A 23,330-nucleotide genomic window follows, 5' to 3' on the forward strand; every position below is an offset into this window, starting at 1 on the left:
AATATACACGTATAAGTTAAAAATATCAGTAGTTCAAAGCATGGAGTCCTGTGGTATTCCATTGCCATACATTGCTTCCTCCCCCCCATACACAATTTGTTAATTTCAGCCATTCTCCGATTTAAGTTATTATTCCCCCCCCACACACACACAATTTAAACGCTAACTTGTAAGACCTCTCCAAAGTGTTCTTACATAATAATAATTTGTGAGTTCAACAAACTTCATCATCGGCCTGTAGAGTAAGATAGACTGAGAGTCAGCAGATAGTGGGAGAGGAAATAAAGATAGAGTGCATAGTAGTAGGGTAGGTAAAAGAGGCCTCAGTTGACCTGTTTTAGCTGTTTGTCCCCCAGGGGCGATTCTAAAACGGTCGTTGATTTTTCACTTTAGAAGAAAAAGGAAAAATCCTAAAAAGGAAACATGGAACAAAAACAAAAACATGAAGTACAGAGAAAATAAAACTATACAGAAAGAACTGGAAAACCAAAAAAAAGATGGGGGGAAAAGGGTCTGGCCTAAGTGATGCAGCTCTCAAGAAGCTGCACCGCCTCGCTGTAGGCCTTCGCTGCTCAGGTTCTCAGGCCCTCCCCCACCTGTTGGAACTAGAGAGCTATTGCTGTGGACAGGAAACCATGGGATGGTTATTGTGACTGTCGCTTTTTGTGGGCAGTCATTATTCTTTTAGCCACCTCACTTCCCTTGGCCATGTCTAATTTGGAGAGAGCTATGAAGAACGCTGATGCCGCCTCCTCGTCTATGTCCATGGCTACCTGTACTTGCTCAGGGGTGATTTGGCTGATGTCTTCAACAAATAAGTCACCCCATTTTGCACTAACTACGTTTGGACCATATTTCCCAGTGAGGAGGAGCTCAGGTTCCCCTATTCTCATTATTGCGTCTTGAAATTTTTCTGCCACCCCAGGGATACCTTTAACCAGATGCTTTAGAGTCTCCCCTGCTTTTGCGTGAGGAGTCTCCAATTCTTCTGTTTCTGCTGGTTTTATTTTTTTCATCTCTTTTTCCTCTGGACTCAGAGGTCTTTTGAAGGGGGCGCTGCTTGCCTCCATGTTTTCTGTTTTATTTACTTTTCCTTCTGCAGTGATTTCATCATGTGACACAGCTTGTTTATTGGCTGTTTCTCGCTTCTTCTCTTTCTTGGGTGTGCAGGCTATGGTTTCTGTGGCGGCTGCCTTTTCTTCTATAGCCGTTATTTTGCCGTATGCCTCGTTTATAGTTGGAAAATCCGTGTTTTCCGACTCTTGTTCTGTAGTAGCTGTAGGCTTCTCTACTGAGGAGACTGTGACTGGTATAATAGCACCTCCCATCCTTTCTGCATGCGTTCTTGATGAGCAGGTGTTAACTTTGTGGTCTTTGGACCCGCATTTGAGGCAAGCCATGAGACATTTGTCCAGTGAGTGACTTGTCGTTAGGCAGTTTTTTCATGTCAGTTTTGGGCAGTTCGCTCCTAGATGGTAGAAGGATCCACATCGGAAGCATTGCTTCTTAACGCCAGGGTAGTTTACCATTACCCTAGAGGATCCGATGTTGACGAAGTTTGGAACCGCTGTTTTCATCTCGAGCGAGATGTTTACTTCCCCCGACTTCCATTGGGGGTTGTCTGCATCGTTTAAGATTTGTATGTTTCGAACAACACCCCATTTCCCAAACACTTCGTCGATTATTTTTTCATCACATTGTATATATTCCAAGGGGAATCTGGAGATTTTGAGCAGTTTGATAATGCTCCCCACCATGAACGGAAAAATTTCCTTTCCGTTACATTGAAAGCCTTTGAGCAACTTGTCCCTAGTCTCTGCGCTCCTAACTACAACCTGGTATCTGCCATTACCGAAAGGAGTGAATCCAAATATCTGGTCCGCACAGACGCAGTCAATCAGGGCTTTAGCCAAAAGTCGGGGTCTGAGATCAGCGTCAGTCTCGATGCCGAGAGTCCGCGTGCGCGGCAAAACATTGGCCATAGCTGGCGAGGGGGGGCCTAGCTATTCCTACCCCCAAGTGTTTATTATTGCCCCGGTCCGGGGTTTAGGAAGATCTGTAAATCTCCGTTAAATATATCGTGAGGCCCGATGGGACTCGTACCGATATCAACGGTTATGAACAGATGCTCAGTTTGTTTCACGAAAAAACGCGAACTATACTACACACTTGATCTAAGCCAAAAGCCCGAGAAGTTAATATCTTCGGACCTGAGTTGACTGCAGATAAAGTTCTTACATGGTTCGAATCATGAATGTCAAACAATATTGGAATGTATGTATTATTGTCAGTATATTCACGGATATAAGGAGTGTGTTTGTTTCCCAGAATCAAAATAAATGTGTAGGTATAAATGTAAAAAGATACATGATCTAAGCTTAAATCATGATCTAAGAGCAAGCACTCCTTTCAGCCGCGATGTTAAAACAAAGTGACGTATCCCTTGCGGATGAGAGGATTGTTTTCTGAAGACAGAAATAAGCAATGCTCCAAATTAAGGGATCATTCTGCGTCAGTGAAACCAACTGACACTATTTACAGAGTATCTGTAAGGCTCTTCGTACGCTAAGCCAGCGCTTCCCAAACTGTGGGCTGCGGCCCCTTGGGGGCTGTAAAATAATGAAAACAAATTTAAAATTTGTTAAGACTAAGTATATTTTTTTTATCTTAAAAGAAACGTATTTAATTTTTATTATTTATTATTTCTTTTTGGTTTTTTTTTATATTTTAATGGAAAAAATCACACATTGGCGTTGTTTCACAAATTTTGCTTCCTGCGTATATTAGTAAATGTATGCTTATTCATATAAGTTTCATTTCAAAGCAGAAATCTAAGAATTGCAGTTTCAAAAACTTCACCTGATATTGGTTTAGCAGTATTGGAAACACATCCACCACATTAAATTGTTATTAAACTTCTTTTATATGTTTTTTAATTCTTTCTTTATTACTAATCGTTTTACGTTTCATGTGCTTTTACTGCAAATACAATAACAATACAGTATATCTCTCTATATAAAAATATAAGACAATGTGCCATGTGAAATGTGTATGCAAGATGCTAAAAATGTAATATTTGTATTTGATTTCTGCAATATTCGCTGTGTATGTTTTGTATTGAATATAAATACAATCAATATTATAATAATATATGTCTATATATGACGATTTTTTTTTGTCGAGGGGGCCGTGAAATATTTTAATTTTTCGAAAGGGGCCCTGATATCCAGAAGTTTGGGAAGAACTGCCGTAAAAGGCCGAGTTTGTGGTGTTAAACCATAGGGAAGGCACGTATTATGGAAATCTCCATAAATGTTAATTTTAGTGTTTTGAGAGGTTACGCAAAGACCACTGATCATGCTGAATTTTTGCAAAATGCCGAAATAGATGGGCTCAAAGTCTCTGAGCGTAGCCACTACAACATCGGCATATGCTACAATTTTGCTGTCTGGAGACTAACATGTCATAAATACGAAGGTGTGCTGAAAAGTTCACGAAGGGATTAAAGTAAACCTCCGGCAGGTGTTTATGAGAACTTTTCAGCGCCGCAGATTTAGTTTGTAGTAGAGTGCTTGCCTGTTAATACGTGTAATTCTATCCTTATTTTTTGAAAATAAGTCCCGACTAACAGTGGGACCAAAAAAAATTAGGCTCCCCTCCACGGTAATCTTTAGTAAAAATGAAACCTGTGCAATTCAAGAATAGCACAGTTTGATAGTTGACACTACATAACCCTAGCTAGCTCCGGAAACTTGACGATATAAAAATAACATGATAAAAATTAATTTTTGGCGTACAAAAATTGAAAACGTTTTCGTATTATTGTGAAAACTTAACCATGAAATTAACATTTAAGTTACATACTGTTTTTATAAATTGTTACATAATTTATTTTAAATAAACAGTTTAATAAATATTATATTGAACATGTTTTACAGTTATTTGACTGAGAGATACACTTTAGCCTGATGTCACGAGGGAAAAAATTCCATATAATATGAACTGGCATAATTGTGGAGGTATAAAATTTCTTTCTACACGTATTTTTTTTTATCAGATTAATAAATTAATAAGCGATGCGCAGGTATAACTTCCGATATCTGTAAATTGATATACTGTGCTATGAATCCTGATTTCAATACAGTATTAACTTACGAAAGGTCAACTTACGAAACTGTCATAGTTTTTACAAATATTCGGCTTAGAAATAATGTTGGATTTAATATCCAATTTGCGTATGTAATTTTACATTGCCGAAGTGATGGCTTTCTTTATTACTAAAAGAAATTTATTACTAATCCGAATTGTGTATTACTAAAAGATGTATGGCTTTCTTTTAGTAATACACAATTCGGCTGATCCCAGAGGTAGTCCAACACTAGGGCAACTTGTTGCAACGGTGGAGAAAGCTACACACATGCTGAGGTTGCTAAGATTCCATTCACATAACTTTATTACAGTATATTGTTATAATTGTACTATTTTATTATTAGTTATTGTTGTTAATCTCTTACTATGCCTAATTTATAAATTAAACTTTATCATAGGTATGTATGTATAATAATAATTTGTGAGTTCAACGTATCTCATCATTGGCCTGTGGAGTAAGATAGGCTGAGATTCAGCAGATAGTAGTAGAGAAAATAAAGATATCGGCAGTTCTTTAGCAATCTCAAAACAGATACAAAGTCCTGATATTCTCTGCTCTTCAAAGTACTGCACTAACTCTTTAATATGCTTAGTTGCTACATCTATGGGAATTTCTGCATTTTGTAATACAATACTTTACTGTACATTTTGTAATACAGTACTTTACAGGCCAATGATGAGATACGCTGAGAAAAAAAAAATTCAATGAATGGGGAAAATACTAATTTCTATTAAACTGACCTATTTCTTAATCAGTTACTTTATTTGTAATATTATATAATTTGCCAGTAAAATATTTATATTAAATTCTTTTTATTCTAATTCATGGTTCAATATTTCAAAATAATTACGAAAACGTTTTAATTTTGGTACACCAATAAATGATTTATATCACGTTATCCTTATATCGTCAAGTTCGGTTTTTTTTCTTTAATCGCTCAGGTTTCCCTTCATAGGTCGTGATAATCTTTCGCCTTTTACTAAAGATTACCGTGGAGGGGAGCATTACAATGAGCCTATTGGCGAATTTTTGTGGTCCCACCTTTTGGTGGGACTTACTTTCAAATTTCAAATAATAAGAAAAGAATCGTGCGCATAGCTGTATTCATGGGTGTACGAACTGTGCGGTGGCACAAGGCCCCGCGTCGTTCATCGAACGGCGCGGGGCCTTTCTATTCTTCGATGAAATAACATTATTCCCTATACCAATAGTAATTGCTATAGGGAATAAATTTTAAGATCGTAGCGCTGGAGCGGTAGTATTTGAAACTACTCTAGGAATGCACCAAAAGAATTATCTAAAACTGCATCAGTTTTAGTTTTTTTGCATCAGTTTAGTAAGTAAAGTACTTTACAAAATGCAGAAATTCCCATAGATGTAGCAACTAAGCATATTAAAGAGTTAGTGCAGTACTTTGAAGAGCAGAGAATATCAGGACTTCGTATCTGTTTTGAGATTGCTAAAGAACTGCCAATATCTTTATTTCCTCTACTACTATCTGCTGAATCTCAGCCTATCTTACTCCACAGGGCAATGATGAGATACGTTGAACTCACAAATTATTATTATTATCATTGGCCTGTGGAGTAAGATAGGCTGAGGTTCAGCAGATAGTAGGAGAGGAAATAAAGATAGAATGCATAGTAGTAGAGTAGATGAATGAGGCCTCAGCTGACCTGTTTTAGCTGTTGACCCCCCAGGGGTTCTTCTAAAACGGTCGTTGATTTTTCACTTTAAAAAAGGAAAAATCCTGAAAAGGAAAAAAAAGACAGACTAAGCAAATTTAACAAGTGTAAATAAATCTAAAGACTATGTGGAAGACAATTCTATAGAGGAATGAGTTTGCCGAGCAAACCCAGAACAGTATAACCAGGAAAAGAAGGGAGATGACCTGGCCCGGAAGACCCTGCCCTGAAAAGGGCTTGGGACCACCTCGATGTTGGCCTTCGCAGTCCGGGTTTGTTCAGGTCAACCCCAACCTGTGGGACAGAAAAACTTTCAACTGTGAAAGGACTAGACATACCTGTGGGTTAAACGCTGATCGGGAAGGAAGATCGAGATAGCGTCAACAACTACAACTTGAAGGTGTTATAGGAGCAGACACAACCGGATTCCCCCCTGTATGATCTGGCAGATGGTTGGTGGGTCGCACCTCAGGAACCGCTCCTCACCACATAAGCACCTTTCCTGCTCCAGGAAGCGGCGGAGGTGGGCTGAGAGACAGTTCCTAACACGGAGACAGATGCGATCCTCCTCGTTAAGAAGGTGTTTTTTCCTGATTTTCCAAATGTGGTGTTTGATCACATTTATTAGGAAAATCGGGTGTTTCTTGTTTTTGGTTACTGGGGGAGGAAACTGTAGCAAAACTACTTCGGCGAATGTGAGCGCTGGGATTGCAAGCACCTCAGCCAGTCTCTGCCAAACACGCTGTACTGGCGGGCAGTGAAAGAAAAAGTGCCCTACGGTTTCTACCGCGCCGCAGACGTCGCAGAAGGGGTTGCACGGTCGCGAGCTGTAGGCTGATTTTACCAGTTTCACCGGGAGTCTGCCGTAGGCGATTCTCCAGGCTAAGTCCCGGTGAAATGGTTGCCCCCAGCTGTTTTTTATGTTGGTGAACAGCACCTCTTCGTTTGTGTCCAGATTGGGCTTTTCCCTTTTGAAAAGTTTGCATATTGTGTAGTACCACTCTGGCACCGTCTCCGCACATGGTCCGGTGTGGCCAGTGGTCCCGAAGTAGGGTAGGAAAAATCCTAAGTATTTAATCAGATTGCCGGAAGGGTGATTTGATGCCAGTGCTTTCCGTATGGTCTGAGCAGTGGTGGTTAGGTGGCAGTATTTGAGGATTGGCAGGGCGAATCCCCCTTGTGTGGGGGGAAGATGGAGAAAGGCCCTGCGCACCTCGTGCCTCCTGTTGTTCCAGAAAAAATCAGTGACATGTTTGTGAATGGCGTTGTCTTGTGTGTCTGTGATGTTTGTGAGGTTAATGGCGTGCAGTAACATCGGTTTTAGGACTGTTTTGATAACTGTTGCCCTACCTTCGAATGATAGGTAGTTGGGACTGAAGGGTTTGAGTTTTTCGCGACACATTTCTATTAAGTGTTCGGTTTGCAACACTGGGGTCTCTAGGAAGGGAATTCCTAGTATTGTTAATGGGCCGGTTGTGGGTTTCAGACCATACGGAAGACTGGCAGGGCCGAATTTCCTATAAGTTTTGATTTTTGTTTTTTCGGGATTAGTGTGAAGTCCACTGAGCATGCTGAACTCGCGCAGTATGCCGAAGAAGATGTAAATCGAGTCGGAATCCCGAAGGGTTCCGACGATGTCATCGGCATATACGATAGTTTTGCTTTGTTTGGAGCCTAAGGGCAGCGGTATTCCTCTTACTGCGCGCGTCTCTACAAATTTTTTTAGAAGAGGCTCTAGTACTAAAGAGAAAAGAAGGGGGCAGCCTTGCCGAACCCCTCTGCGTATGGAAATGGGTTTTGAAAGAAACCCATTAATCGCAATGTGCGTTGTTGTTTTACCGTACATGCTTTTGATTGCTTCCCTTACGCAGGCCGCCACTCCGACTTTCTCTAGGATATAGTGCAGGAAGTTGTGCTTTGCACTATCGAACGCTTTTTCTAAGTCTATTGATACGAGTGCAAGTGGGAGTTCCTTGTTTGTCACAAGGCGGAGAAGGTCTCTTATCAGGAAGAGGTTGAGCTCCATCGATCTGCCCAGAACTCCGTATACTTGAGTGCTGGTTAGCACATTCCCAATGCCCATCTTCAGACGGTTGCAAATCACTCTTGCGAATAATTTTTAGTCTGTGTTAGTCAAGGAAATGGGCCTCCAGCTACCCATGCTATTTAGGTCTCTCCCTTTCTTGGGGATGAAAATTGTGTACCCACTAACGAAGTCAGCTGGTACGTCACCAGTGAATAGGAATCTGTTGAATAATGAGACCAGGATAGGCAAGATGAAGTTCCAGGCTGAGCGATAGAGCTCAACGCCTAGCCCATCCAGACCAGGGGTTTTCCGTGGCTTAAGCTGTTTGTAGGCTCGAGTAACCTCTTCCGAAGTGATTGGTCTCATTTGAAGAGTTCTGGAGGTGTTCAGGCATGTTGTCAATGCTCCACACTCCGCAGTCGCCTGTCTCCTCAGCTTCATCGGAATAGGTTCTCGTGTAATGCTGGGAAAATTGCTGCAGGATGTCTTCCGTGGTTGTGAGTGTTTGCCGAAACATTTTCTCGTCTTGTGCTGCTATGCGCTGCCGATTGTAAAAGGCGGCCGACGGTGTTTCCGCCTGCCGGAGAAACAGTCTGGCGCGAAAATCGAGCTCGGCGACTTTTTTCCGTCGAAGTGCCTCGAGTTCGATTTCCACGGCTTTAATAAGCGAATCGCTAGGAATACCGTTTCTCTGATTAGCCCGGTACCATTCTAGCTCTCGATACAGCTCTCTCATTTTTTTCCTTTGCGCGTGAGCTCTTTCTCTGGAGATGTTTTGGAAGAGCTCTTTTGCCTCGGTTTTGAACTGGGCCCACGCGTCCCAGTCGGCCTTTTTCCTTCCTTCGCATAGCAGCTGCAAATCCTTGCTATAAATTTTGGGGAGGCTTGGAGGCATTTTCCAAGGTCCTCTTGATGTTTCTACGACCTCGGGTAGTTCGACTTTCATGAGAACCATTTCATGGTCTGTTATCGAGCTACCAACCGCTATATGCCTGACCGAAACAACTCGTGGCCCTAGGTTCCTGGAGATATAAAGGCTCCTCTCGCCCATGTGGTACCCACTGTGTCTGGATTGTGTTCCCTCCAGATGTCAATGAGGTCGACATTATCACAGCACAGTTGCAGTTCCCTAGAGCCACCGGTACCGGTGTTGTTGCTGTTTGTCAAATCTTACGTCAGCGATGCAGTTCCCTAAAGCCACCGGTACCGGTGTTGTTGCTGTTTGTCAAATCTTACGTCAACGATGCAGTTCCAGTCCCCCCCGGCTATGATATACTGAGCCCCGTGTAAATAAGGTTCTAGGGACGTGAAGAACCTGCTTCGCTGGTGGACGTTGTTTGGGGCATATACATTAAGGAAGCGGATGATTTTACCTCCAAACTTCCAGTCTATAGAGACTAGACGTCCTGCAGCATCTTTCTGTACATTGAAAAACCCGCCTAGAATGGGCTGACGAACAAGGATTCCCACCCCCCTCGCACAGCGCTCTCCGAAACACCAGAAGCTTTGTACGGGGAAGCTTCTGGAGAAGTTTTCTATGTCCCGGTACTGATAAAAATGCGTCTCCTGAAGAAAGAGTACATGAACCTCATGCAGTAAGATTAGGTTCCAAACAGCGCGTTGTGCGTTGACGGAGCGCAGACCGTTAATGTTGAGAGTGGCGACGCGAAAAGTGTTGTTCATTTTAGTGGTGTAGTTATAGGGAGGGACAATTAGAATTTTAGTGTCTCTTCGGTAACTATTTTGATTAGTGCTTGGTATAGCGCTGTGATGTCGCTGTCGTGTAAGCCCATATTGGCGGCTAGAATGGAGTTCCTAAAGGAGTTTTGTTCCTCATTTAGAATATCTGGCAAGTTTGTCCCATTCCAAGCCAACACAGGGTTTTGATGAACCCTTTGTGTAGTGGGCATAGAAGTGTGGCTCGCCGTTTTTCTCTATGGCGTTGTGGATTCTTTCGAACCCGTCCTGGTCTTTTTGGACGTGGTGGAGAATAGTAGCTTCCCCTGGAATTATTTTAGGGAATGGTGCTGGGGTGGGTTCTGTTCCTGTCGTGGGGAGGGTAGTAAGGTTTCCGCCCATAGGCAACCTTTTAAACGAAGCTTGTTCGTCTTCTACCTGTTCCCTTTGACGTTTTGCTGTAGAGGTGTCCATTTCCTCTATGGCAGATGCTGTGGTTGTATCTGTGTTCGTGGTGGTGGGGGGGGAACGCTGGCTGTTGAATTTTGGCTTCTGTACTTTTTGGTTTTACCCAGTGATACCTGTTTGAACCCCTCGTTTGCCACGTTTGGGTTGGGCTGTTGTTATCGGTGGCGGGGTGGGTGGGTATTTTTGGTGGTTCTGTGTTGTCAGAGCTAAGGGGGGAGGAACGGGGAGTGGTTGTATCGCACCCCCCATTCGTTCTGCTGATGTTCTGTGTTGACACACATTGTAACTGTGGTCTTTTTGGTGGCATTTCTTGCAGGGGTTGGTGCAATGTGGTAGGGAATGGCCAGATTCGCCATAATTGCTGCACTTGACCCTGGCACATTCTGCTCCCAGGTGTTCGTGGGAGCCACACCTATAGCATTGCCTTGTGACACCTGGGTAGTTTACCATGACTTTTGCGGAGCCGATGGTGACAAAGTTCGGAACAGGAGTTTTCATCTCCATTGTGAAGATGACCTCTCCTGATTTCCAATCCGGGTAGTCGACATCAGTGCCCCGTTTAATGTTCTTAATTGTGCCCCATTTAGCGAATGTCTTGTGGATGACGTCGTCGCTATTTTTTATATATTCGAGGGGGAACCTGTCAATTTTTACCGTTCTTAACAGGCTTCCCACCAAGAACGGAGTGATTTCTACGTCATTACATTTAAAACCCTCCAGCAGTTTGTCCCTAGTTGTGGTGTTTTTTACCACTACCTGGTATCTCCCTGCCCCGAAGGGGGTAAACCCGTAAATGTTTTCGGAACCTACTGCCTCACAAAGTGCTTTGCAGATATGTCTTTTGTTTAGGGATGGGTCCGTTTGAAAACCGACCGTTCTCACCCTAGGAAGTAGTGAAGACATGTCAGTCTTAGATTTGGCCACGGCAAAAAAAAAAAAAAAAAAAAAAAAAAAAAAAAAAAAAGATATAGGATCTTGGGAAGAGTAGGATCGTGGTGGTAGATTAGTAAAAATACCGTAGGACAGGAAAGGTTCTACAAGCAAAGAGAGAAATCCCGTAAGAACAAGTCTTACCAGCAAATCCTGTAGCTTAAGCCTAGCTACTAGCAGAAAGCTAGTATGTATATGAAAAAACAGTGTATGTATATATATAAAGTTCGGTAATATCCGAGGGTGTCTTGGAACATATCTCCCCTGGGTAAGGGTGGGGAACTCCTGTATATAAAATATACAATAGTAATGTACATAAATATGTACAACAATAATATAGATTGAGTATAAAAAGAATATTGCGTTCTAATATTGTAATATAGTATAACAGAAATTTAGTTCATGATACTAAATTTAATATAAGGAAATTTCAGATTTTTATTCAACACACCTGATTAAAATTCTAAAATTCGAATTATTCTTAGATTTAATGAGAATACTACAGAATTTTCCATCGTTTCCAGCATATTCAAAAATATAATGTACAATAACCGAGCATTTGCTCAAACTGATTTGCTCAAACTGACAAAGCAGCCACAATTGACTCTGGTAACTCATTCTAATCTGAAAAATGTGTTCAGCTGTAGTGCATGTCATACACCGGATGCAATTTGTTGTACACATACACGTTGAAAATCGTGTATGTGGTCCAGGAGACCCTGATTCTGATGAATAAAACATTTCATGCGAGTTCAATCACTACATTAATTTCTGCGTCTCTCGCAAGTTGTTTTAGCTTAATTATTATTATCATTGTAACGCGCCACATATCCAGCTGGAGTGAGTGACGCGGCTGTCGCTTACACCGTCGAAATGTTATTATTATTATTATTATTATTATTATTCCTGATACCTCCAAGGAGTCCGAAGACTCATCGTGGGAGGACATCTACAATTCTCTCTACACCTAACCTCTACTACGAATCATCTCCATCAACGCCATCTACCGCCCACTTCCAACACCACCACAACTAGTAATTTTTGTCTGTAAATTGCGTGTGTTCTGATGGGCCGATTTGTATGTATGCGGGATGAAAAACCCGAGTTTCCGGGAGAAAAAACCCTGCTACCTCCATATGAGATCGGCTAACTCACCTTCGATTGAAATCGACCAGATAAAGATTCCTCCCGTCGCGACGAGAATCGAACTTAGGCCTATTCCAATCGAAGGGCGCAATGTACCGTCGTTCTTCCAATTGCGCTACGGAGGCGCTTATTATTCCATTTTATCTGCCTTTAATGTAATTATCGCTTGTTTTCGGCCAGCGCCAAAATTTCCCCTATCGTCGACTTTAGGTACTTTTTTTTTTTTTTTTTTTCGCGGAAATCATCTCCCCATGTCTTCAAAACTCTCAATATAAAATTTGGTCTCATTCCGTTTATTGGTTTTAGCTACAGATGCCTCCAAAAGAGGCAAAGTTATTTTATGGCCACCCTGTACAAAATATTATACTTGGTCTTGCCGCAGCATTAGAACCAGTCTAGACCGATTTTACGTATCATCATCCCTTTCCCGAATCAAGAATTGGAACGTTAATATGAACAGTAACATTACACACCACAAACTAATTGCACTTACTTTCCTTTGCCTTGAAGGTAAAGTGTGGTCCAGGGTCTTGAAAGATGTTACCAGACATCCAGGGGCGAATTCTCCATGTTTGCTTGCTGCGCAAGCTCATTAATTGAGAAAGAAGTAATATTTATTTGTTAAGAAATGCATGCATTTATAAGCATTCAATTTAGGCTTTTAGTTTTGTAGACAGAAGATGTCTTAAGCTTGCGCGGCAATAAATGAGCTTTGCATTGTGTATCGAAGGCCGGTACTTGCTCGTCTAGTCAAAGCTACCTTGGTTTGCTCGGTTGTAGGTGCTTCCAGATCCTCGCAGCAGCACTGTGATTTCATGCGGCCATACGCAATCAACGTAGCTCTAGTCAGTGAGCTTCAGCCAGCCTTTACAAGTGTGCATGTTGCTTGAGAAAATTAAGTTACAACCAACTTTTTATGATGTTATTGACCAGTTCATAAAGAAGCCTAGAAATCAACATCAAAAGGCAAACGCATATGGAGGAAAGAAACTTGAATATCAGATTATAGTTGTGCTCGCAAGATAAACAGTCGCCTGCTTTTTACAACAGAACGTTTGTCAAATTTCGAGAAGAGAGGACTATTACTGCCACCAGTGAAGATGGGCAGAACAAAACTACGGACATTCTAGAAGCCTTCAGAACGTACTATGAACATTATCAAGATACTAGCACTTCTTGTGATTATTCTGCTTGGAACATCGCCACCTTCCCTATCCATATTCAAGCAGGATTGAAGAGACTTATTACGGCGATCGAAATAACAGCAGCATACTCACAGTACCGCACCAGAAAAGGGCTTAGGCCAGACGTTATAGGAACAGTTCTATCGTGCGGTGTGGGGACTATTCTTCCTGCTCTCGTGGCAATTTTCGACATCTTCCTTTCCTCTGATGCCACGAGAGTTCCAAGAGCCATACAGCACTTATCACTAAAACCAACAGGGATCTCTCCTGAATGAACTGGAGACCTATTAGTACTAATATCAGTATATTAGTATTAATAACCCGCTTAAGGTAGGATTAATATGTTATTCAAAGCTCTCAGGCTATGGCTTCCCGGGTCCTGCAATGGAATTGAATCTGTTCCTAGTAAGAGACCTACTCCATTTGGTAAATATTAAGAAATACTCTAAGAAATGCTCTCAATAGACCTAAACCATGCATTCCAGTGTTTGTTATTTATATCTATTTTACATCTTGCAAAGATGTCGAGGTTACTGGGGGGGGGTCTTCTTTTATCATTAAAAGATAGCTACAGGAAGTTCTACACATATCATAAATGGGATACTCTGACCTAATCGATATCAGCAAAAACGTCAAGCAAGGATTCCCTCTTTGCATTAGCTCAATCCATGTGTTTGAGGGAAGAATTTCATTCTTCCCTCAAATACAAGAGGAACAGGGGAAATGGGGGGGAGCTCAAGTGGACAGGGAGACGTGGCATAGAGAGAGAGAGAGAATGGCATAGAGAGAGAGAATGTTGAAAGTGGCAGTGAATGTGTGTATAAAGATAGGGTATATTGCAATGCGAGTGGAGAAGTGGAGACTGAGGAGGTATATGTGGTAAGTGGTGATAAAGGTGATTTGGCAAGTGTAGTGGGGAAATCACAATCAACATATGGCCTAGATAGGACTGGCTATAGACCTAAAAATGACCCGTTTTGTTTGTTTACTAATGCCTGAAGTATCAGAAATAAAGGGGGTGAAGTGGTTTCAGTGACTGAGTTTATTTGACCCCAAATCGTCAGAGGCAAATAAACTCAATGGTTGAATGAAGATGATATCATAACAGGAATAGAAATGGAAGGGTACAGTATTTTTCATGAGGAAATACAACACTAGGAAGGGAGGGGGAGTACTACTGATGATAGCAGGGGAATTAAGTCCACATAAGGTAGAAATGAAAGGAGGAAAATATCGGCAATGGTTATGAGGCAGTGTGGTGTAACATGGAGGTTGAGAGGAAGACATTTAGTTGGATGTTACTATAGGCCCGGGAATGTGGAGAGTGATGATGAAGAAATGTATAAACAACTTGGACTGATGAACAAAGGGTAATTATTATGAGTGATTTTAATCATGGTGGTATAGATTGGAAAGAAGAGATAGCATTTGGAAATAAGGAAAAGGAATTTGAGTTCTTGAGAGATAACTATCTCAGGCAACACGTAAAGAAAGGCATGCGGGGATCAAGAGTTCTAGATTTCAGAGGATGTAATTGTTAGAGGGGGGCTTCACATTTTCCTCCAGTTGGTGAAAATGATCATGAAGTAATCACCTGTGTTATGGCTAGTGATATGCAAGCTTTTGCAAGGAAAGGATATATGTGGAATTATAAGGCTGATGATTATGACAAGCTTAGGAGACAACTTACAGCTATAACATGGAACAAGGAGTTGAGTGGTAAGGAAATAAATGCTGCATGGGAACTTGCAAAAGAAATACATAACAGCATCTATGTATGAATGTATTCCAAAGGCCAAAAGGCTGAATAAGGTAGGTGTGGAGCTTAAGCATGAAATCTGTAAAAAGAAAGTACTTTGGAGGAAGTACAAGATGAATAATGGTAATCAGTCACATGAAGAAAATAAAGAACAAGCCAGGAGAGTGACTCTGTAAGGAAAACAAAAGTAGAGTATGAGCAGAATAATAATAAATTTAGTTTAATCCTTTATCCAAGTGTGAGCAAACAAAGTTTGCACTTGAAAGTATCTTCAGGTAATGGTAATTACCTGAAGATACTTTCAAGTGCAAACACTAGGGCACTCCTTGCAAAGGTGGAGCAAGCTACCAAACTCCTATCTCAGTATCTCCCATAACGCAAAACGCATCTCTTGCAGATATGTCTAATGTTATGCATTAAGGGAAGGGCCACAACCCAGACTAGTTTCGACCTTTATTGAGGTCTCTTCAGTGGGAGCCAGGCCCAAGTGGAGATACCAGGCAGAAGCAAACTTTCAATAAACTTTCAGTATGAGCAGAAATTGGCAAATCAGGCTAAGAAAAACCCTACTTTTTTTTTTTAAGATATGTGGCAAGTAGAAGGAAGAATGATCATGAAAAGATGAAGTTAAGGAATGAAAGTGGTAGAATGGCAACTGCTGCAGAAGACATTGAGGTATTCAGTGATCAATTTATAAGGGTGTTTCATCCTGATCAAGGTGGAATCAGGAGGAGCTTAAGTGTAGAGGACATAGGAGAGGATAGCATAATTGTGAGCGAGCAGGAAGTATTTGAGGAAATAGATAACCGTGATGTTAATAAGGCGATAGGATTTGATGACATATCACCACGCATCTTAAGGGAATGTTCCAGGGAACTGGCAGTAGCATTGGCATGGCTGTATTAATAAGAGTTTTGCAACAGCACAGGTTCCAAGGGAGTGGCGGTGATAAGCCCTGTAGCTTCAAATCATAGGCCGGGGTCTATATATCTGGAATTGTGGTGAAGGTCCTGGAGAGATTGGTGAAAACTAGGATATGGAAATGGGTTGATAGCAGTATTCTGTGGTTATCAGCATGGGTTTGTTAAGAGGAGATCATGTTTCACTAACTTATGCACTATAAGTACATAAGTTAGTGAAACATTCAGGTCGCTTGGTGTCGCACTGATTAGATCGTCGGCTTGTCGAGAGCTGCTGAAAAGATTAGTAGTATTTTGTGTTAACATTAGATATTTTACTAGAATTTTAAGTAGTATTGTTTGCTTTTGTTTCTTAGTGTGTCTGTGCAATTTTTGCATGTTTTCTGTTATTTTAATTATTATTTTTAAGAAAAGATAGCGTACACATGGCACCGATAAAGAAAAAAATGGCGGCCAGGTCGCCATGTTTGTTTAAGAGTTTCGATGTAAACGAATTTATGCAATGTGCTGTCTGTGAGATGTATGCCTTGCGAAGAGAGGTGGGAGTCTGGTTAGAAAGTGATAGTGGAGTTAATATGTGTAGAAAGTGTAAAGAGAATGAGGACTTAAAGCGTGTTTCGTGTGTCGATAGTGATATCGTTAACGATAGTCAGCATGTAGAAAATGGCGGTGTGCTAGAGAATTGCGTGGTAGTGCCAGACAGGTGTGAGAGCGTCGCTGAAAGTGTAAATGAAGGTAGAAACACAGAAAGAATGGATGATTTGATCGATAATGAAAATGGTGAGATAAATGCGAGTAGCGAAATTGCCCTTTTGAATGGTGCGATACACAGAGCTAAAAGACAACTGGAGCGTATGGAAAAATGTGTGTTGAACGTACCGACAAATAACCGGCGGAAGTCTGTGACGGCAAATAATAGAATGTTCGGAAACATCAATAAAATGAAGGAGCGAGTGCTGTATGGGGATTCGCTATTAAGAGGCGTAGTAATTAAGAGTTTAACGAAGTCGTACCAGCCGGGTGCGAACATAAAGGACGTCAGCGAATCTAATTCGACTGCAAAAACAGAGGGTGAAAGAGATGATAATCGTGGCAGGAACGAATGATTTGAAAGAGGACAAAATGGAAATGATAGAGGATGTGAGGGAGTTGTTTGAGGTAGCAAAAGAGAAGAGTGAGAGAGTTAGGATGTTGAGTATCTTACCGCGGTATGACAGCGAAGTGTTTAGAAGGAGGGCCATAATTGCCAATGACTTTATGCGTGGGTTATGCATGGAGAGTGGTGTGGAATTTGTGGATGTGTGGAATGAGTTCGATGGGCGAAAGGACTTATATAAGATGGATGGGTTACATTTGAATGGAGTTGGTGTACGGAGACTTGAAAGAGTGTTGATGAATGATGTGGAAGTGGATGTACAGACTCAGGGAAACTAGATTTATTAAGAGGGGGGGGAGTAGATATGCAGACTTTAGGGGGGCAGTTAAGTGTATGAATGAGTATATTATGCCCGAGCGAGTACGACGGACAACAAATCAGAATGGGATAGTTAGTATAAGGCATCAAAGTAGGGATGGGACAAATGGCTTCTGCGATTCATGTACACTAATGCCAGGAGTATTAGGAACAAGAAGGAAGAGTTTTTGGCCATGGTTGGCACTTCCAGGCCACAGGTTGTTGGTATTAGTGAAACATGGCTGACAGAAGATGATAAAGCTAGTGGGATTGAATGCGACGGGTATAGCGTGTTCAGGAGTGACAGGGTGAATAAAAAGGGGGGAGGAGTGTTATTGATGATAGCTGATGAGCTTCAGCCAAGGAGTATAGAAGTTGAACTGCAGGATGGGGAAAAAAGCACATTTGAGGCTGTTTGGTGCGAGATAGAATCTAGCAGAACAAAATATACAATTGGGTGCTGCTATAGACCGGGTGATGGAGTGGATGGTGGGGATAGTATGCATAAGCAAATAGAAGAAATGAGTGGAAGGAGGGTAATTATTATGGGTGATTTCAATTATGGTAACATTGACTGGAAAGAGGAGAGGGCACATGGGAGGAAGGAATTGGATTTTATGCGGTTATTAAGGGACAACTATCTACGGCAACATGTATTGGAAAATATCAGGGGGGCAGAGAGTGCTGGACCTAGTAATTGCAACTGAGAATGTGGCTGTAACGAACATGACCATGTTGCCACCAATTGGTGAGAGTGACCATAAGGTCATGACTTGGGAGGTGGCTAAAGGAGTCGAATTTACAATTAAGACAGGGTACATGTGGAATTACCAGGCTGGTAAGTATGACAAGCTTAGGTGTGTGCTTGGCTCAATGCCATGGCATGTAAAACTGCAAGGGCTGGATGTTGATAGTGCATGGGAGGTGGTTAAGAACTGCTTGCAGGAGGCAATGGTTGACTGTATACCAAGAGTCCGAATAATAAATCAAGTAGGGGTTAAATGGATGAATAACACTATTAAGCTTGAGCTGCAAAAAAAGAAACAATTGTGGAGGGAATTTAAGGAGAAAGGTGACCATCAGGCGCAGGAACAGTATAAAGCTCAGGCCAGGATGGTAACAAGGGTGGTAAGAAAAGCAAAAGCAGATTACGAAAGGAAATTGGCCATGCAGGCTAAAGAGAATCCCAAACAGTTTTTTCAATATGTTGCAAGTAAAAGGAACAATGCTCATGGTAGAATGATCTTAAAAAATGCTGAGAGTAGGGAGGTAACCGAATCAGTCGATATTGTGGAATTACTGAGCGAGCACTTTGCAAGAGTATATCATCCAGGTGGTGACTTTGCAGGAATGGAAGAACCAACAGCTTATACTGGAATTGTGATGAATGAAGTAGAGGTAACTAGTCTATTACAGAACCTCAATGTCAATACATCTGTGGGATTGGATGGTATACCAACTCGTGTCGTACGTGAAGCGGCCAAAGAATTGTCAGTGCCCTTGACCATTTTGTTTAATTTGAGCCTCAGGACTGGGTCAGTCCCAAGGGGGTGGAAAGAGGGGAAAATAGTTCCACTGCACAAAGGTGGTTCCAAGGCTGCTGTTGAAAATTACCGGCCAATCAGCATAACAGGAATCATTAACAAGGTCTTAGAGAAAATAGTCAAGAGGAAAATACAAGATTGGATAGAAGAAAATGGGATACTGTATCGGGGACAGCATGGTTTTGTGAAGGGTAGGTCATGCCTCAGTAACTTGCTCACGTATTATAACACAGTGACGGCCGAGCTGGATAAGGGTAATGGGTTTACAGTGATTCTACTGGACCTTGCTAAGGCCTTTGACAGGATACCACATGGAATTCTAATCAGTAAATTGCAGCATATGGGAATGGACATAGGGTTGGTGAGATGGATAGGAGGGTGGTTGACGGAGAGATATCAGAGAGTGGTTTACTCAGGAGTAGTCCACAAGACGGCCTGTGACTAGTGGTGTACCACAAGGATCTGTTCTTGGACCACTGCTGTTTAATTTGTTCATAAATGATATAGGAAAGGATCCGAGAGGAACAGTTCATTTGTTTGCGGATGATGCGAAGTTGGGTAGGGCAATAGTGAATGCAGATGACGTCAAAATTTTGCAGGATGATTTGGATGGATTGGAGGTCTGGGCTAAGGAGAATGGATGTCAATTTAATGTGGCAAAATGTAAGGTTATGCATTTTGGGGTGAAAAGATTGGCGGCAGTTTACTGCATTGGTGGAACCGTGCTCCAGGAAATTGATGAGGCATGAGATTTAGGACTGTTGGTGGATAAGGAATTGAAATTTAGGGGACACATTGCAAAAGTGGCCAAATCAGCTCATCAAATCACTTGGTTGCTGAAGAATACGTTGACAAGCAGGTTATTGTTCCTCTGTATCGAGCCTTGATAAGACCCCATCTCGACTACTGTGCTCAGATTTGGTCACCTAGGTTTCTTCTTGATGGGGAGGAGGTGGAGAGGATCCAGAGGCGAGTGACCAAGATGATAGCAGGTCTGTGGAATGAACCGTATGAGAACAGGTTGAGGATTTGTGGGTTGCAAAAATTGGTTGATAGGTGGAGGAGGGGAGATATGATTGAGACATTTAAATTACTGAAGGGTTTCTATAAAATTAATTCAGAAGATATTTTTGAGAACAGGGCTGGTTGTGGGAGGACTAGGGGACATCCATGGAAACTGGGCAAAAGTGTGGTTAGTAAAGGTGTTAGAGCTGGGTTCTTTACTTTTAGAGTAGTGAATGAGTGGAATGCGCTCCCTGAGTCTGTGGTGGATGCTGTGACAGTGAATGAGTTTAAGGCGAGGTATGATAGATACTGTAATAGTTGTCGAATAGTTGTGATGAATATGATTTGGGGCCTCCCTCGATGAGTCTAATGACTCCCTGGAGTTGCCCGTAATAATAGTAATAGTAATAACAAGATGACAAATACCTTTGACAAGGGAGATACATATACAGTGGTGTACTTGGACAAAGGCTTTTGATAGACTGCCACATGACAAGCTCTTACATAAGTTGAAAGAGATAGGACTGGATAACAGACTTCTATGTTGGATCAGTGACTGGCTGTCAGATAGGTATCAGAAAGTTGTATATGGAGGGTGCATTATCTCAAAAGAGAAAGGTCACCAGTGGTGTGCTGCAGGGGTCAGTTTTGGGGCCATTGTTCAATTTGAATGTTGATATTGGGTTGGGTTTAACTAGTGATATCCAGCTGTTTGCAGATGCAAAACTGGGAAGAGCAATGCACAGTCAGGCTGATGTTAATGCCTTACAAGAGAACTTGAATAGATTGCATGAATGGGCAGGTAAGTGGAACTATCAGTTCAATGTTGCCAAGCGTACGGTTTTGAGATTTGGTAAGCAACGATGGGATGCAAAGTATACACTTCGTGGGGGAACTATTAGAAGTATAGGAGATGAGAGATCTAGGAGTGATGGTGGACAAGGACCTGAAATTCAGGGGCCACATTGCACAAGTTGAAGACATTGCATAGAATAATGGCAATGATGAGGAGAACCCCGACATGCAGAAATAGAGGTTATGATTCCATTATATAAGGCCTTGATCAAGCCTCATATGGATTATTGTGCACATATTTGGTTGCCAGTTTTTCATTGTGATGAGGATATGTTGGAAAGGGTACAGAAGATTCACAATGGTAGTCAGTGATCTTTGGAATATGAAGTACGAGGACAGATTGAGAGAATGCAAGTTGCAGAGCCTCGTGAATAGGAGGAAGAGGGAAGGGATATGATTGAGACATAAGCTGGTCAGGAGCTGTTATCAGGTAGACATGGAAGAGATTTTTCATAGAATGGGAGAGGGGAGTAGAACAAGAGGTTATTGCTGGAAACTGTTTAAGGAGGATGTGAGCAAAGGAGTGAGAAGCAAGTTCTTTGCATGGAGGGTGGTTGGCGAGTGGAATGCATTGCCTGAGTGTGTTGTGGACACAATGAATCAATTTAAGACTCAGTTGGATAAGCATTGTATGCAATAGCAAGTACCTCCCACGATGAGTCTCGACTCCATGGAGGTCAAATGTTAATAATAATATAGAAATCAAACTTTACAGACAACCTGTTCTGTGAGAGTTTGGATACTGTAGAACACTCCTTTTTCGAACGCGCAATGACAGCTCGTGTGGAGGCAGCTGTTAGATTGTGAATGAGGCCTGCCTTTACTAGACAGACACTCATTCGTGATCTAACAATGAAAGGAGCTTTAAACCAGAGAAAATACCTGTATTGCTGGTCAATATTGTATTGGAAAGAAATAAGGAAAGGTGGATAAAGTAAAGTGTAATATATAATTGTATACTGAGTGTAAAGTGTATCATATAATTGTGTATTGAGTGTGTATCTAATTATTAAGTGTATATCTATTTACTTATAAAAAGGGAGAGATTGTGAAATATTTAACATATGTAATTTTAATGAAGGAAAATAATGTGTATAAATCGAAATAAAGGAATTGTAAGCTATGGCAAACAAAGAAAACGTGAAGACCAAGAGCCTAAAGGGCATGACTTTGACAAGCCCATATTGGAACCTTATAAGCAAGGATTAAGTAATTCTCTGAGAGGAGCTCTCTCATGGGTTCGCAATAAAGCAACTTGATGCTACTGTGAATGGAAGCTCCTTGGAAGAAAAAGGCGAATGATCGAAAGAAAAGAGAAAAAAAAGGTGGGAGACAGAGAGTGAAGGACACGAGGTGAAAACACAGGCCAAGAAAGGGAGGTAGGAAGTGAGGATGATCCCCGACTAAAAAGGGAAAGCTCAGGTCTCAGTGAAACCCGAACCATGATGTTTCCCCTTGAAGGATCCAGATATCCCAGACAAGCATCTCAGATGTTCCCAGCTAATGGCGAAATTTCAGTGCATGCGATTCCACGAGATGGGAAGGAAAAGAATCTGCAGTGTGAACAAGGATGCACACATGACTCGCACGTGGTGATTCAGTGAAACAGTGAGCAGCCAGAAACGATGAGGCAATTTTGTGCTTTCTAAAGTTAAGTGAGAGCGCTGAAAGAAACCACGTTAAGCAGTATCGCTAAAAGAAAAACTGAAACTGATTTGTCAGAGTAACTTTAGGAACATTGGACTCGTAGTCTGAAGAGCCATGTCAAGTGATTCTTGCTGAATCTAGTATACAAATGTTACCTTAGCTCTTTTCCCTGAGATTTTGTCTAGATAAATTTGTATTAATTTCCCACGTGCATGCCTTTCTTAGAGAATGATAAATGTGTTTAATATATGTGAGATTTTCATGTGATATTGTTTGAATGTGGTTTAATCTAGATCATTTCATGTTTAATGTAATTTTATTAGTGTAAAATAAAACTTTTTGTCATTTGAAATCCTGGTGTTAAATTTGTGTTTGAGACCGACATTTGCCACTCACTAAACTATGAACCGTGATTTAGGGGAAAGAAAAATATAACCAAATAAGAAAGAGAAGGGGCCATGACTGCAACATTTTGAGAGCCCCCGAACATATCTAAGTAATAACTCTAACTGGTGTAGTATAATCTAAATTTGTTAGGGTTTGTGACCCAGGGAAAACCTTACAATCCCTGACCACAGAAAAAGTAGTTATAAGACACTTTAAGAATTGAGTAATATTAACACCCCAAAGTACGATCTAACACAGCTCTGCAACGTGTTGTGCATTCCCCTTCTCACCAAAGCATGTAATCTACCTTCAGTTTCCACCCCAGTCAACATTAGAAAAAAATCTTGATTTTCATAATCAAACTGAAATTTTGTCTGAAAGGTTCAGAAAAAGTATGCCTACTCCAAGTAATAACCCTCCTAACATGCTGCCATTGTATTGTTCTTTATAAGTATTATAGTTCGGTATGCTGCCTCCTCCAAATGGAAAAGCAA

General features: G+C 41.4%; 1 non-coding gene across 1 annotated transcript; it reads left to right on the forward strand.

The window, feature by feature from the left end:
• The first annotated feature begins 5,083 nt into the window (after positions 1–5,083).
• Positions 5,084–5,204, forward strand: LOC150097716 (U5 spliceosomal RNA). The gene has a single exon (XR_016549758.1). It is a non-coding gene; the product is annotated as a U5 spliceosomal RNA (small nuclear RNA).
• The last annotated feature ends 18,126 nt before the right edge of the window (positions 5,205–23,330 follow it).

Source organism: Typopeltis vanoorti, chromosome 17 (genome assembly GCF_054136105.1).
Source record: "Typopeltis vanoorti isolate ZY-2024b chromosome 17, IOZ_Tvanoo_1.0, whole genome shotgun sequence".
Classification (NCBI taxonomy): Eukaryota; Metazoa; Arthropoda; class Arachnida; order Uropygi; family Thelyphonidae; genus Typopeltis; species Typopeltis vanoorti.